We start from the raw sequence: 15,785 nt of genomic DNA, 5'->3' as shown, positions 1-15,785 counted from the left end.
ATTTGTTTTCAGGATGGCGGTTGTGTCGGCCATCTTAGATTTCGGATTGACCCGAAAAATAACAACACTTTGTAGCGGTCATGTCAGGATCATTTGAAGCAAGTTTCAGCCATGACGACGGACGTCACTATAGGCCATCCATCTGGTCAGATGACCTAAAATGTCACAACAACAGAAGATGGTATTATGAATGTTTATTTTTATTATATACACACAATATTAACGTTGTTAAATACAAAGTACAAAGCACGTGCTAATGACATGATTGTCGTGTTCTTGCTTTAAATATAAACTGTTTGTGTAGAATTGGCTTAGACAAATACTGAAGACAAATGAAACTGAAATATTGAATGGTAAATTGTCAATGAATATGACACCACCTAACATATACTACCAAAATCATATTCAGAATACATATATTTTATAGATCAAATCTAACATATACTCTCAGTATCAAAGTCAAATACAGAATACATACATTTTATAGATCAAATCTAACATATACTCTCAGTATCAAAGTTATATCAAGAATACATACATTTTATAGATCAAATCTAACATATACTCCCAGTATAAAAGTCATGTACAGAATACATACATTTTATAGATCTCTCTTTCATACGAGTAATTTTGAATACATACCATTTAATTATACACTCAACATATTCAGCATTTACAAGTAAAGCGTCCACTATTCATACAGTAATGCAGAGAAAATCTGTCTCCGTATATTTTAGAGAACATCCAAAATATGACATCATTACGTTATAGCCATATATATGTAGAAACTCTGTTGAATACACACTATACAATATACCTCTCGGATAGAGACTTTCTTAAGCTCAATCAGTTGATTGCGAGCGTGAGATTATCAAGTCAGAGGACCAGAGTTCGATTCCTAGGGGAGGCAATGATTATATTTCTATAAAATCTAGCATTGTGTTACATATACAAGGCCATTTTAGAATATCGGTTTGAGCTCGAAATACAATAAAATAAAATACAATACAATGCCAGAAATGTGACAAAGATAACGCATAAATGTATAACCTACTGTACGACAAATAAATTGGAGAAAACTGTTTACAATGTCAATCAAAATATTAAAATAATATAAATGTACAACTCAGGCCCATACCTACTCAAATGGAACGTGTCTGTACAACTCAGACCCATACCTACTCAAATGGAACGTGTCTGTACAACTCAGACGCATACCTACTCAAATGGAACGTGTCTGTACAACTCAGACCCAAACCTACTCAAATGGAACGTGTCGGTCATTTTCGTGTGACTTCTCTCGTCATGCAATGGTGTTAGTACTTATACGAGTTATTTCCCTTGTACCGCAAACAAAATCGCGATTCGACACTTTCATTACAAAAGTTAAAACGCTAACGACTATCTTTTAATTTGTATTAAAAAGGAAGAGAAATTGTTGTTCGGAGCAAAATAAATGATTTTAAAGTCTTGATTTTTTTCTCTTTTTTTTTTGTTGTTACAACCAAGGCAAAATAAATAAATTAATTCAATCAAACAAAAAAAAAATAATTAAAAAAAAAATAAAAATAAAAATAAATAAAAAGATTCTGAATAGCTTACACCTCGTCTTTCATATTGTAGTCTTACTATAAAAAATGTTTTTATTGAACCAAAGTGAAATATATGTCATAATGAGGTGAAATATATGTGTTTAGCTCTTCAAAAAACGAAAATATAAAAACCTAAAACAACTCTGCTGAATTATCAAAACATTGTATTTTATTTTGTTTTAATGACTGGTTTATACGTAAAATATCAAATATTGTACAAACAAGATAAAAAATATCATTCAATGTTACTCATTATTTTTAATATATATACATTGATCGACTGATCTTGCTTAACGTCCTAGTTCCTGACCCGTGTACTCGGACGTCGTCGAGGACACCCCTAGAGGCGCAGCTCGAAGTCGTTCGGTAAAATCGGGACCAAAAACTCGACAATGGATCGATTGTCCCCTGGAAAATACTTAATTTTATCCTGGAATTTATACATGATTGTTTAATATGATTTGTGATGATTATTTGTGTATACTTACTAGTGTGAATGATATCATATTTATTCAGAAAACACTCCCATAAGATGGTCATACAAAGGGTTGTTTACTGTTCCCCTACATTTCGCCCAGTCTAAAACAGATCTCCCCTCCCCGTCCAGTATAGTTTTAATGTCGTACTTCTGTTTTAATGTTTCCGTGTGTTTCCTTACATGTCTCTCACACTCAATAAACATGTCTACATCTGTTGTATGTCTAGCTATATAATGTAGACAATGACGGCCGAGCCTATCTCTACACGCCGTCATGGCGGGGTAAGACCTACAAATATACAAACACAAATCCTTTTGTCCCCACACACAACTCCAATGTAACACAGTCCTCCCCAGACAATGTCCACTAACTGACACATGTACTGACTACACTCACAATCTATATGTACCAAAGAACCGTCTACTCTCAGACATTGGTGTCTACACAAACATTTAAGTACAGTTTTTTCTACTGTCTGGAACATAGAACAGTTTCCTGTCTCCGCCGCCCAATGGAGCGGTGTTAGTCCCCACCTATCAGTACCATGTACGAGGTGAGGGTAATCTTTACACAAGTCTGCTACTATAGATTCTCTCTGTAACATACACGCCACATGTAGGACATTCCTACCTAACTCATCCCTCCCTGTAGGAGTGACACCATACTGTCGTACTGTATTGTACAGGTCCATACACTCCCTCCCTTCACCACACGTAACATTGTGTCCTCGTCAGGTTTTACACCTTTTTTCAACAGATACAAAGCTAATTGAACTGATCCAGACAAACATGCTTTATTCAATATGTCAACTTTATTAGCCTTTTTCTCATTCAAATACTTGTCAAACATCTCAACAAATACAGGATCTTTCCACACATCTAGAGAACCAATCACAGTATCATAATCATACATCTCCATATCATACATCTCCACACTCTCAAACTCTCGGAGCAAACGTTCACACAAATCATTGTAATGACCAGGTGATATGACAACCATGTCTGTAGATGTTTTTACAGTTGTTAGATAACTGAGTGCTTTTCTTGGACAATGTTTTATGTAGCCAACAGCTGTTTTCTTTCCATACAACAGAGCTACAGTGACATATATAGAATCATGATCAAATCTGTACACTTCCTCACCACACCAATGTTTCTCCTTCCTTACCAAAAATCCTAATAGTTTGTCTAAACTCTTTCTTACAAAACCTACTTGTTTTTTCTCATTCTCCAGGTTTATTTGATCTTCACTATCAACTAATTCAATGCTAAATGCTTGTTCTAACAATGTTTTGTCTACTTTATCCCCGTTTGGGTCTAAATCATTTACTTTTATTTCTCCACCATTGAGGAAGAGAAACAGAATGGCAGGACATTCTGGTAAATTTGACAGAGCTTCTATGAAAAATTGAACTGGTTTCTCAAAAAAATCTGCTCGTTTTTTCTGCAATTCAGCAGAATTATAGAAAAGTTGACAACATTGAGGGAATCCAATATGAGGTGCATAACCTAGAATTTTTTCCTCTTCTTCCTCTGTCCATGTCAGATTTGTTGGCGTGTACATTGCTAATAGTTTTTGTTTTTCACCCTTGATTTTATACTCATTTGAGCTTAGATCAATAAGGTTGTCTTTTGTAAAAACTGTCCCTCGAGAATTTTTTGCCAAATCATTAAATATTTCATTTCGAATTGTGATAAGTAAATAATTTGTCTGGTTTTGTTTATTAACAAAAAGTGTTTCTACATTTTTAAGCCTTTTGTTCCACTCTTGCACATCCGATCTACCAATGTTTCTCTCACCAAATATGTCATCAATAATACAAGCATGGCCAGAATTTGGAGCTATTAATTTCAAATCCTTGATTTCATCAATCTTAACAGGTGTTCTGCACTGCTCCTCCTCCTCCATCAACCAGTGAACCAGCTGGAATGTGGTAGACGTTTTCCCATCCCCCGTGTTCCCCTTGATCACTAAAACTCTGTTCTTTCGGAGCTTCTCTTGAGCATCATGGTAAGCTTTGGTCGGCATGAACTTTTTTTCTTTTTCTTTTTCTGTCTTGATCAAGCTAATAGTTGTTTCTAAAAATATAACAAAAAGTACAAAACAGCGAATAAAAAAAGCTGATATTATCACAATACAAAATTGTGTTGTTGAGTCAAGGTACTTTTATTACTTTCTTAATACAGTTAATATCTTTACATCCTCACAATGTACTAACACATAGTAAATACATCAATGAATAAACTGTACTAACATATAGTAAATACATCAATGTATAAACTGTACTAACATATAGTAAATACATTAATGTATAAACTGTACGAATATATAGTAAATACATCAATGTATAAATTGTACTAACATATAGTAAATACATCAATGTATAAACTGTACTAACATATAGTAAATACATCAATGTATAAACTGTACTAACATATAGTAAATACATCAATGTATAAACTGTACTAACATATAGTATATACATCAATGTATAAACTGTACTAACATATAGTAAATACATCAATGTATAAACTGTACTAACACATAGTAAAAACATCAATGTATAAACTGTACTAACATATAGTAAATACATCAATGTATAAACTGTACTAACATATAGTAAATACATCAATGTATAAACTGTACTAACATATAGTAAATACATCAATGTATAAACTGTACTAACATATAGTAAATACATCAATGTATAAACTGTACTAACATATAGTAAATACATCAATGTATAAGCTGTACTAACATATAGTAAATACATCAATGTATAAACTGTACTAACATATAGTAAATACATCAATGTATAAACTGCAGTACTAACATATAGTAAATACATCAATGTATAAACTGCACTAACATATAGTGAATACATCAATGTATAAGCTGTACTAACATATAGTAAATACATCAATGTATAAACTGTACTAACATATAGTAAATACATCAATGTATAAACTGTACTAACATATAGTAAATACATCAATGTATAAACTGTACTAACATATAGTAAATACATCAATGTATAAACTGTACTAACATATAGTAAATACATCAATGTATAAACTGTACTAACATATAGTAAATACATCAATGTATAAACTGTACTAACATATAGTAAATACATCAATGTATAAACTGTACTAACATATAGTAAATACATCAATGTATAAGCTGTACTAACATATAGTGAATACATCAATGTATAAACTGTACTAACATATAGTAAATACATCAATGTATAAACTGTACTAACATATAGTAAATACATCAATGTATAAACTGTACTAACATATAGTGAATACATCAATGTATAAACTGTACTAACATATAGTAAATACATCAATGTATAAACTGTACTAACATATAGTAAATACATCAATGTATAAACTGCAGTACTAACATATAGTAAATACATCAATGTATAAGCTGTACTAACATATAGTGAATACATCAATGTATAAACTGTACTAACATATAGTAAATACATCAATGTATAAACTGTACTAACATATAGTAAATACATCAATGTATAAACTGTACTAACATATAGTGAATACATCAATGTATAAACTGTACTAACATATAGTAAATACATCAATGTATAAACTGTACTAACATATAGTAAATACATCAATGTATAAACTGTACTAACATATAGTGAATACATCAATGTATAAACTGTACTAACATATAGTAAATACATCAATGTATAAACTGTACTAACATATAGTAAATACATCAATGTATAAACTGTACTAACATATAGTAAATACATCAATGTATAAGCTGTACTAACATATAGTGAATACATCAATGTATAAACTGTACTAACATATAGTAAATACATCAATGTATAAACTGTACTAACATATAGTAAATACATCAATGTATAAACTGTACTAACATATAGTAAATACATCAATGTATAAACTGTACTAACATATAGTAAATACATCAATGTATAAACTGTACTAACATATAGTGAATACATCAATGTATAAACTGTACTAACATATAGTAAAATACATCAATGTATAAACTGTACTAACATATAGTGAATACATCAATGTATAAACTGTACTAACATATAGTAAATACATCAATGTATAAACTGCAGTACTAACATATAGTAAATACATCAATGTATAAGCTGTACTAACATATAGTGAATACATCAATGTATAAACTGTACTAACATATAGTAAATACATCAATGTATAAACTGTACTAACATATAGTAAATACATCAATGTATAAACTGTACTAACATATAGTGAAATACATCAATGTATAAACTGTACTAACATATAGTAAATACATCAATGTATAAACTGTACTAACATATAGTGAATACATCAATGTATAAACTGTACTATCATATAGTAAATACATCAATGTATAAGCTGTACTAACATATAGTAAATACATCAATGTATAAACTGTACTAACATATAGTAAATACATCAATATATAAGCTGTACTAACATATAGTGAATACATCAATGTATAAACTGTACTAACACATAGTAAAAACATCAATGTATAAACTGTACTAACATATAGTGAATACATCAATGTATAAACTGTACTAACATATAGTGAATACATCAATGTATAAAACCTGTACTAACATATAGTAAATACATCAATGTATAAACTGTACTAACATATAGTAAATACATCAATGTATAAACTGCAGTACTAACATATAGTAAATACATCAATGTATAAACTGCACTAACATATAGTGAATACATCAATGTATAAGCTGTACTAACATATAGTAAATACATCAATGTATAAACTGTACTAACATATAGTAAATACATCAATGTATAAACTGTACTAACATATAGTGAATACATCAATGTATAAACTGTACTAACATATAGTAAATACATCAATGTATAAACTGTACTAACATATAGTAAATACATCAATGTATAAACTGTACTACATATAGTAAATACATCAATGTATAAACTGTACTAACATATAGTAAATACATCAATGTATAAACTGTACTAACATATAGTAAATACATCAATGTATAAACTGTACTAACATATAGTAAATACATCAATGTATAAACTGCTGTACTAACATATAGTAAATACATCAATGTATAAACTGTATTAACATATAGTAAATACATCAATGTATAAACTGTACTAACATATAGTAAATACATCAATGTATAAACTGTACTAACATATAGTAAATACATCAATGTATAAACTGTACTAACATATAGTAAATACATCAATGTATAAACTGTACTAACATATAGTAAATACATCAATGTATAAACTGTACTAACATATAGTAAATACATCAATGTATAAACTGCACTAACATATAGTGAATACATCAATGTATAAGCTGTACTAACATATAGTAAATACATCAATGTATAAGCTGTACTAACATATAGTGAATACATCAATGTATAAACTGTACTAACATATAGTAAATACATCAATGTATAAACTGTACTAACATATAGTAAATACATCAATGTATAAACTGTACTAACATATAGTAAATACATCAATGTATAAACTGTACTAACATATAGTAAATACATCAATGTATAAACTGTACTAACATATAGTAAATACATCAATGTATAAACTGTACTAACATATAGTAAATACATCAATGTATAAACTGTACTAATATATAGTGAATACATCAATGTATAAACTGTACTAACATATAAGCTGAGAAGACTCACCTATTATAGGTAAAAGGTCAGGATGGATCTCTGTAAAATAAAGAAAAAAACATTTCACATAAGAATAATTCATTTATACTATTTTTTCACACAATTTGCCTTGTCTTCGATATTGTTAGTACTCTGTTTCAAAACAAAATATTCAACCGTATTCGACCAAATAAGCGTCCAGGGTAGTTAAAAATGAACGAGAGGCTCAGAGCGCCTGTATCGCACACCTGGAACTAAGCAATGCCATAAGAACAGAGTTTTGGTTTTATTAGTGTAACGTCTTATTAACAGCCAGGGTCAGGAAGTGCCAGCTTTGAAAAACCACGGACTAGCAGTCAGTACCTGACAAATGCTCCACATGGGATTAAAACTCGCGACCAAGAGTTGGAAGGGTTGTGGTAATTATGAAGAGACATTTTAACCACTCCGCCACCATGTAAGAGTATAAACTATTAGATTTTATCACATAACTGACCCGTCCAGCCATGTCATACGGCCATGTCATAAATATCGTAAGACACGTGTGTAAAAACACTATTGTGACGTCACAGGTAGTTTTGACGTCATAATCTTTATAGGACATCGCATGATTGTCTCAGTAGACGGAAAACTTACAATACATGCTTAACTCTATGACTATTATCAAAATTAGAGAATTTACCTAATTTATCTCATTTTCATTCCATTTTTCCTGCCCCAGGGTTGTCAGAGCCAAGATTTATATAAACACTGTTCCCCTTCCCACAAGCATGTTCCTGGCCAAACTAGCATACGATCTATATAGAACTATATGACTAGTAGCGATTTAAAGAATTTACCTCTATTATCCCTATTGGGTCCCACCAAAAACAAATGTAGATTTCTATGCCTAGTAGCGATTTAAAGAATTTACCTCTATTATCCCTATTGGGTCCCACCAAAAACAAATGTAGATTTCTATGCCTAGTAGCGATTTAAAGAATTTACCTCTATTATCCCAATTTGGTCCCACCAAAAACAAATGTAGATCTCTATGCCTAGAAGCGATTTAAAGGAGATGTTGACAGACGGACGGGTGGACGATGGATGCTGCATCATGGTATAAGCCCACCAGCCCTTCGGGCCTGGCGAGCTAAAAATCCTTTGCTTTTATGATTAATGCATATGTTTCTGTATAACAATATCATGTCATATGACATTACATTATTTCTGTATTACAATATCTTGCCATATGACATAGTTTATATATGCAGTACATTATACATATTTCTGTATTACAATATCTTGCCATATGACTAGTAAAACATAATAATGACATTATATTACAATACTTGCTATGACATTACATTACATTATTTCTGTATTACAATATCTTGCCATATGACTAGTAACATTAATTACGTTACATTAACTATTAGTTAATAATGCATGCTCAATATCACTTTATCATATCCAAATTTTCACCTGTGAAACTTACTTTGGGAGTGACTTGAACTACCTGCCGAAAAATCGGAAACAGGAGGACCACCTAGAAAACAAGAAACATATTATGATTCTCAGATTCATAAAATTATAGTACATGAACATGTTTTGTATGTAGACCAACCAATTATATTATTTCATAAATTACAGTATGGACCTATATAATGGCCAAGTGCAAAGCCTTATATCCTTATATCCTTATTTTAGATTCTTTAAGGGCGACATACCACCACAGCGACCGAATTACATATCTTTAAACTTATATTTGATATGTAGATTCTTTGACAAGTGTCAAAAAGATTATCTTATGTGCATGTTAATTACAGAAGAATAACCGATGGCCATAGTACATAGTACACCACCATGCAGAGTGAAATGTTTAGACAATGGACAAATACAATATCAGCCTGGTTGTGATGTCACAAAAGAAATATTGACTTGGCGTTTCTTACAAAAACAACATCAGGTCGATATTCTATATCAAACTCAACATGACAATGTACTAGCTAATGACAATAGTTGAGCATATCTAGCTAGTATATATCAATAAGCCCGTAAAGCTTTATTCAGTACAAACAAATTATATGACCCCTACTGGTCCCCACCTGTTATTACATTGACCTTAATCTATTTTTAGTAAGTGACATTTGTAGTTGAACTTTTGAACCCAACATCAACCCAGAGATGTGTTACCTCATAAACTACCATTACATGATGTTTCAACAAAATTTATTACTAAATTCAGAAGTTATCATCTGGAAATCATCATCCGGACAGACAGATGGGCGGACGGACAGACAGACAGACAGACATGGACAGACAGACTGACACTAACACTATAATAGTCCTCTCCAGTTTTACGGACATAGAAATAATGATAATTTAGTTTGGTTTGGTTTTATTAGTTTAACGTCCTATTAATAGCCAAGGTCATGTAAGGACGTGCCAGGTTTGTTGGTGGAGGAAAGCCGAAGTACCTGGAGAAAAACCACCGACCAGCGGTCAGTATCTGGCAACTGCCCCTAATGGGATTTGAACCCGCATCCTGAGGTGGAGAGCTTGTGGTAATATGTCGGAACATCTTAACCACTCAGCCACCGCGGCCCCAAATGATAAATTTTACATGTTATATTGCAGCATCAATTGTTGTATAAATTGTGTTTATTCCAATAGCATTAAATGCTACGTAATTTAAATACATACCTGGTGGTAAAACTGTTTGTTCCCCGATGGATAGATTCTCAGCATGTTTTACTTTCATAGTCTCAATGTTAAACTCATCTTTATATTTCCTGAGATCATTATAAATGACGGTGACTGAAAAGAGTAAGAAATAAGAATTAGATTGACATACATTGGGGGATAAGATGTTGTTGCTACTCGACCCTCTATGTAAATGTAAATAAAATAATTTACGACTGTTTTCACATAAAATGGCTTGAAAATCGTTACAAATATACAAATCCTCAGAATCTATTCCGGTCCATAATTTTGCGAGAAACGTTTGCATACACTAAATTGTTGACGTCATAATTAATTGTTGATATCATAAACATCAGCAGACCAAAATAGTCTTTTGAAGAAATTCTTTCTCCCCAGAAGCTGTGATAAGTTTAAGATTGCGGTTCAAGTAAAATAAAACTGTTGTTTCATGCCATGTCCGTCAACAGTCAAAATATTTCTTCTCTGTGTTGGGACAAACCCAAAAACAGTTAATCGGATTGGTCCCAACACCTCGGGAAAAGAGTTTTGACTGTTGACTGATGAATGAAATGTATGTACTGTGACTAATGGATGACAAACTAAGATGCCTTAGGGAACCAGTGTCCATGAATCGTGTCTGAAGCATGGACATCATGATACAGAAAATTGGCCTAGGTAGTGAATTCAAGATTTTCAATGTTTGACCTACGTAACTTTGAGATTGGTTTAATAACATGTAACAACATGTCTTAGTGCATGCAAGATGTATGGCAAATTGTTCATATTTTCATTAATTTCATAAAATTTTCGTATTAGGATACAAATAAGACTTTATTTCATTTATGATTCATCAAAATATTTTGTAATTTCTATATAATTATACCGAAATATGAGTAAGCAAATTTACATTAAATCAAGCAGATTTTGAGTTCATGCACATATAATCTACGCTGAAAATAATGTCATACGTTGATTGCAATTGCCAGTTGTTGGGTTGGCCACTGCTCCACAAAAGATTTCCGGGTTGGCTATTGTTCCTGCATTTTCGCTTGATGCATTACTTTCGGTCTGACCAGGGACGGCACCAGAGATGAAAGAATTCATCAGCTGACTGACTCTCTCAGCTCCAACTGGGTTGATGTTACTATCTGCAATGTTATGGAAACAAGATCGAATGATCAAAATCAAATCTTTGTCTCAAAAGAATAATCTTCATTGAGTCGGTTTATATATTAATATGAAAAGTATGTGTATGCTATAAAAGTACATTTTTATTTTATTTTGTTGTGGGAGTTACCTGCCCTAAAACTGCAGAAACTGCTTCTTTTTTCTGACAAGTACATACAACCTACGTTTTCACAGCATAAACACGGACAATTATCGTTCAAACTTTTACAAAATGATCACACTGATTACATACATCTCAAGTCTCTGCTGATCAAGTCTCTGCTGATCAAGTCTCAACTGGTCAAGTCTCTACTGATCAAGTCTCTGTGATCAAGTCTCTCTGCTGATCAAGTCTCAACTGGTCAAGTATCTGCTGATCAAGTCTCTGTGATCAAGTCTCAACTGATCAAGTCTCTGCAGGTCAAGTCTCCGCTGATAAAGTTTCTACTGATAAAGTCTTTATTGATCAGGTATCTACTGGTCAAGTCTATGCTGATCAAGTTTGCTGGTCAAGTACCTAATTATCAAGTCTCTGTTGATTAAGTCTCTGCTGAGTGATAAAGTCTCTGAAGGTCAAGTCTCTCTGGTCGAGTATGCTGATGAAGTTTGTTAGTAAGGCATTTGCTGATCAAGTCTGCTTGTCAAGTCCCTACTGATCAAATCTCTGCTGGTCAATTCCCTACTGATCAAGTCACTGCTGATCAAGTCTATGTGATCAAGTCTCCACTATTAAAGTCTCTACTGATCAAGTATCTGCAGGTCAAGTCTCTGCTTATAAAGTTTCTACTGGTCAAGTATGCTGGTCAAGTTGGTTAGTCAAGCCTTTGCTGATCAAGTCTGCTGGTCAAGTCCCTACTGATCAAGTCTCTGCTGGTCAAGTCCCTACTGATCAAGTCTCTTATGATCAAGTCTCTGTTAGTCAAGTCTTTCTGGTCAAGTCTCACCTGATTAAGTTTCTACTAGTTAAGTCTTCACTGATCAATTCTCTGTTGTTCAAGTCTCTGCTGAGAGATCAAGTCTCGATCTGCTGGTCAAGTCTCTCTGGTCAAGTCTCTACTGAGTAACTGAGCCTCTAACGATCAAGTATCTACTGGTCAAGTCCCTACTGATCAAGTATCTGCTGGCCAAGTGTCTACTGGTCAAGTATGCTAATCAAGTTTCTGTCGGTCAAGTCTCTGCTGATCAATTCTCAGCTGATCAAAATTCTACTTGTCAAGTCTTTACTGATCAAGTCTCTGCTGATCAAGTCTCTGCTGAGTGATAAAGTCTCAGCTGATCAAGTCTCCACTATTAAAGTGTCTACTTATCAAGTCTCTGCAGGTCAAGTCTCTGCTGATAAAATTTCTACCGATAAAGTCTATATTGACCAGGTATCTACTGGTCAAGTCTCTGCTGATCAAGTCTCAGCTGATCAAGTTTCTACTGGTCAAGTCTCTGCTGATCAAGTCTCTGCTGATCAAGTCTCTGCTGAGTGATAAAGCCTCAGCTGATCAAGTTTCTACTGGTCAAGTCTCTGCTGATCAAGTCTCTGCTATGTAATTATGTCTGTACTGATCCAGTCTCTGCTGGTCAAGTCTCTACAGATCGAGTCTCTGCTAAGTGATTTAGTCTGCTGATAAAGTCTCTACTGGTCAAGTCTCTGCTGAGCAATCAAGTATCTGCTGATCAAGTCTCTGCTGATTAAGTCTCTGCTGAGTGATAAAGACTCTGCTGGTCAAGTATGCTGATCAAGTTTCTGTTGGTCAAGTCCCTACTGATCAAGTCTCTGCTGATCAAGTCTCTACCGGTCAAGTCTCTGCTGGTCAAGTCTTTCTGGTCAAATATGCTGATCAAGTTTCTGTTGGTCAAGCCTCTCTGGTCAAGTCTCAGCTGATCAAGTCCCTACTGGTCAAGTATGCTGACGAAGTTTTTGTTGGTCAAGTCCCTACTGATAAAGTCTCTGCTGATCAAGTATCTTCTGGTCAAGTCTCTACTGGTCAAGTATCTGCTGGTCAAGTCTCTCTGATAAAGTATGTTGATCAAATTTCTACTGGTCAAGTAATTAATGATCAAGTCTCTGCTGATCAAGTCTCTACTAGTCAAGTCCATCTGGTCAAATAAGCTGACCAAGTTTCTGTTGGTCAAGTCTCTCTGGTCAAGTATGCTGACCAAGTTTCTGCTGATCAAGTTTCTACTTGTCAAGTCTTTACTGATCAAGTCTCTGCTGAGTGAAAAGTCTTTGCTGAGCAAGTCTCTGCAAGTCAAGTCTACTGATTAAGTCTTTACTGGTCAAGTCTATGTTGATCAAGTCTCTGCTGGGTGATAAAGTCTATTGATCAAGTCTCTGTAATAAAGTCTCTACTGATCGACTCTCTGCTAAACAAGTCTCTGATGAGTGATAAAGTCTCTGCTGGTCAAGTCTCTGCGAAGTGATAAAACCTGAGCTGATCAATTTTTACTGTCAAGTCGCTACTGAATGAGTCTCTGCTGAACAAGTATCTGCAGAGTAATTTAATCTGCTGATAATGTCTCTGCTGAGTGATCAAGTATCTGCTGGTCAAGTGTCTACTGATTAAGTCTGCTGATAAAGTCTCTGTTGGGCAAGTCTCTGCTGAGTGATCAAGTATCTGCTGGTCAAGTCTCTACTGAGTGATAAAGTCTTGCTGGTCAAGTATGCTGATCACGTTTCTGTTTCTGCTGTGATTAAGTCTGTACTAGTCAAGTCTTAACTGGTCAAGTTTCTGTTGACCAAGTCTCTAATGATCGAGTCTCTGCTGAACAAGCTCTGCTGAGTGACTAAGTCTGCTGATAAAGTCTTTGCTGGTGAAATCTCTGCTGAGTGATCATGTATCTGCTGGTCAACCTCTACTGATCAAGTCTCTACAGATCAAGTACAAAGTATCTGCTGATAAAGTCTCTGCTGAGTGATAAAGTCTCTGCTGGTCAAGTATGATGATCAAGTTTCTGTTTCTGCTATGCCATTAAGTCTGTACTGAAGAAGTCTCTTCTGGCCAAGTCTATACTGATCGAGTCTTTGCTGAACAAGTCTCTGCTGAGTGATTAAATCTGCTGATACAGTCTCTGCTGAGTGATCAAGTCTCTGCTGAGTGATCAAGTCTCTGCTGAGTGATCAAGTATCTGCAGGTCAAGTTCCTACTGATGAAGTCTCTACAGTCAAGTCTCTGCTGATTAGTCTCTGCTGAGTGATAAAGTCTCTATCAAGTATGCTCTGGTCAAGTTTCTGTGATTAAGTCTCTTCTGATTAAGTTGCTGCTGATGAAGTCTCTCTGCACATAAAGTCTCTACTGGTCAAGTATGCTGATTAAGTTTCTGCTTGATTTATGCCTCAGTCTGATCAAGTCTCTGCTGGTAAGTCCCTACTGGTCAAGTATGCTGATCAAGTTTCTGCTGGTCAAGTCTCTCTGGTCAAGTATTTGATCAAGTTCTGCTGCTGTCAGTCCCTAATGATAAGTTTATACTGGTCAAGTCTATATTGATCAAGTCTCTGCTGTGAGAAAAAGTCTCTGCTAATCAAGTCTCGGCTCAAGTCTACTGATTAAATCTTTACTGGTCAAGTCTCTGTTGAACAAGTCTCTGCTGTGTGATCTAGTATCTGCTGGTGATAAAAGTCTACTGATCAAGTCTTTGTAATAAAGTGTCTGCTGATAAAGTGTCTGCTGATAAAGTCTCAGCTGATCAAGTTTCTACTGGTCAAGTCTTCACTGATCAAGTCTCAGCTGATCAAGTTTTTACTGGTCAATTCTCTGTTGATCAAGTCTCTGCTGAGTGATTAAATCTGCTGATAATGTCTCTGCTGAGTGATCAAGTATCTGCTGGTCAAGTCTCTCTCTGATAAGCAAGTCTCTGTTAATTAAGCTGTTCAAGACTCTGCTGATGCTGGTCAAGTCTCTACTAATCAGGTCTCTACTGGTCAAGTCTCTGCTTTTGCTGTTCAAGTCTCTCTGCTTCTATTCGTCAAGTTCTCTACTCATCAAGTCTCTGCTTCTGCTGGTCATGTCACTTGTTCTGCTGTTCAAATCTACTGGTCAAGTCTCTGCTGTTCAAGTCTCTACTGATCAAGTATGCTAGTCAAGTCTCTGCTAGTCAAATCTCTACTGATCAAGTCTATTCTGATCAAATCTCTTCTGATATAGTCTCTGCTGG

The 15,785-nt window shown here is 34.1% G+C and overlaps 1 pseudogene; it reads right to left on the bottom strand.

Annotated features, from left to right (window-relative positions):
• Positions 1-1,736: 1,736 nt before the first annotated feature.
• The window catches only part of LOC138306085 (uncharacterized), a 29,293-nt pseudogene continuing 15,244 nt past the window's right edge, over positions 1,737-15,785 (bottom strand).

The sequence above is a fragment of the Argopecten irradians genome, chromosome 13 (genome assembly GCF_041381155.1).
Source record: "Argopecten irradians isolate NY chromosome 13, Ai_NY, whole genome shotgun sequence".
NCBI lineage: Eukaryota > Metazoa > Mollusca > Bivalvia > Pectinida > Pectinidae > Argopecten > Argopecten irradians.
Note: the sequence above shows the minus strand (reverse complement) of the source record. Positions and strands in the feature narration are given on the sequence as shown.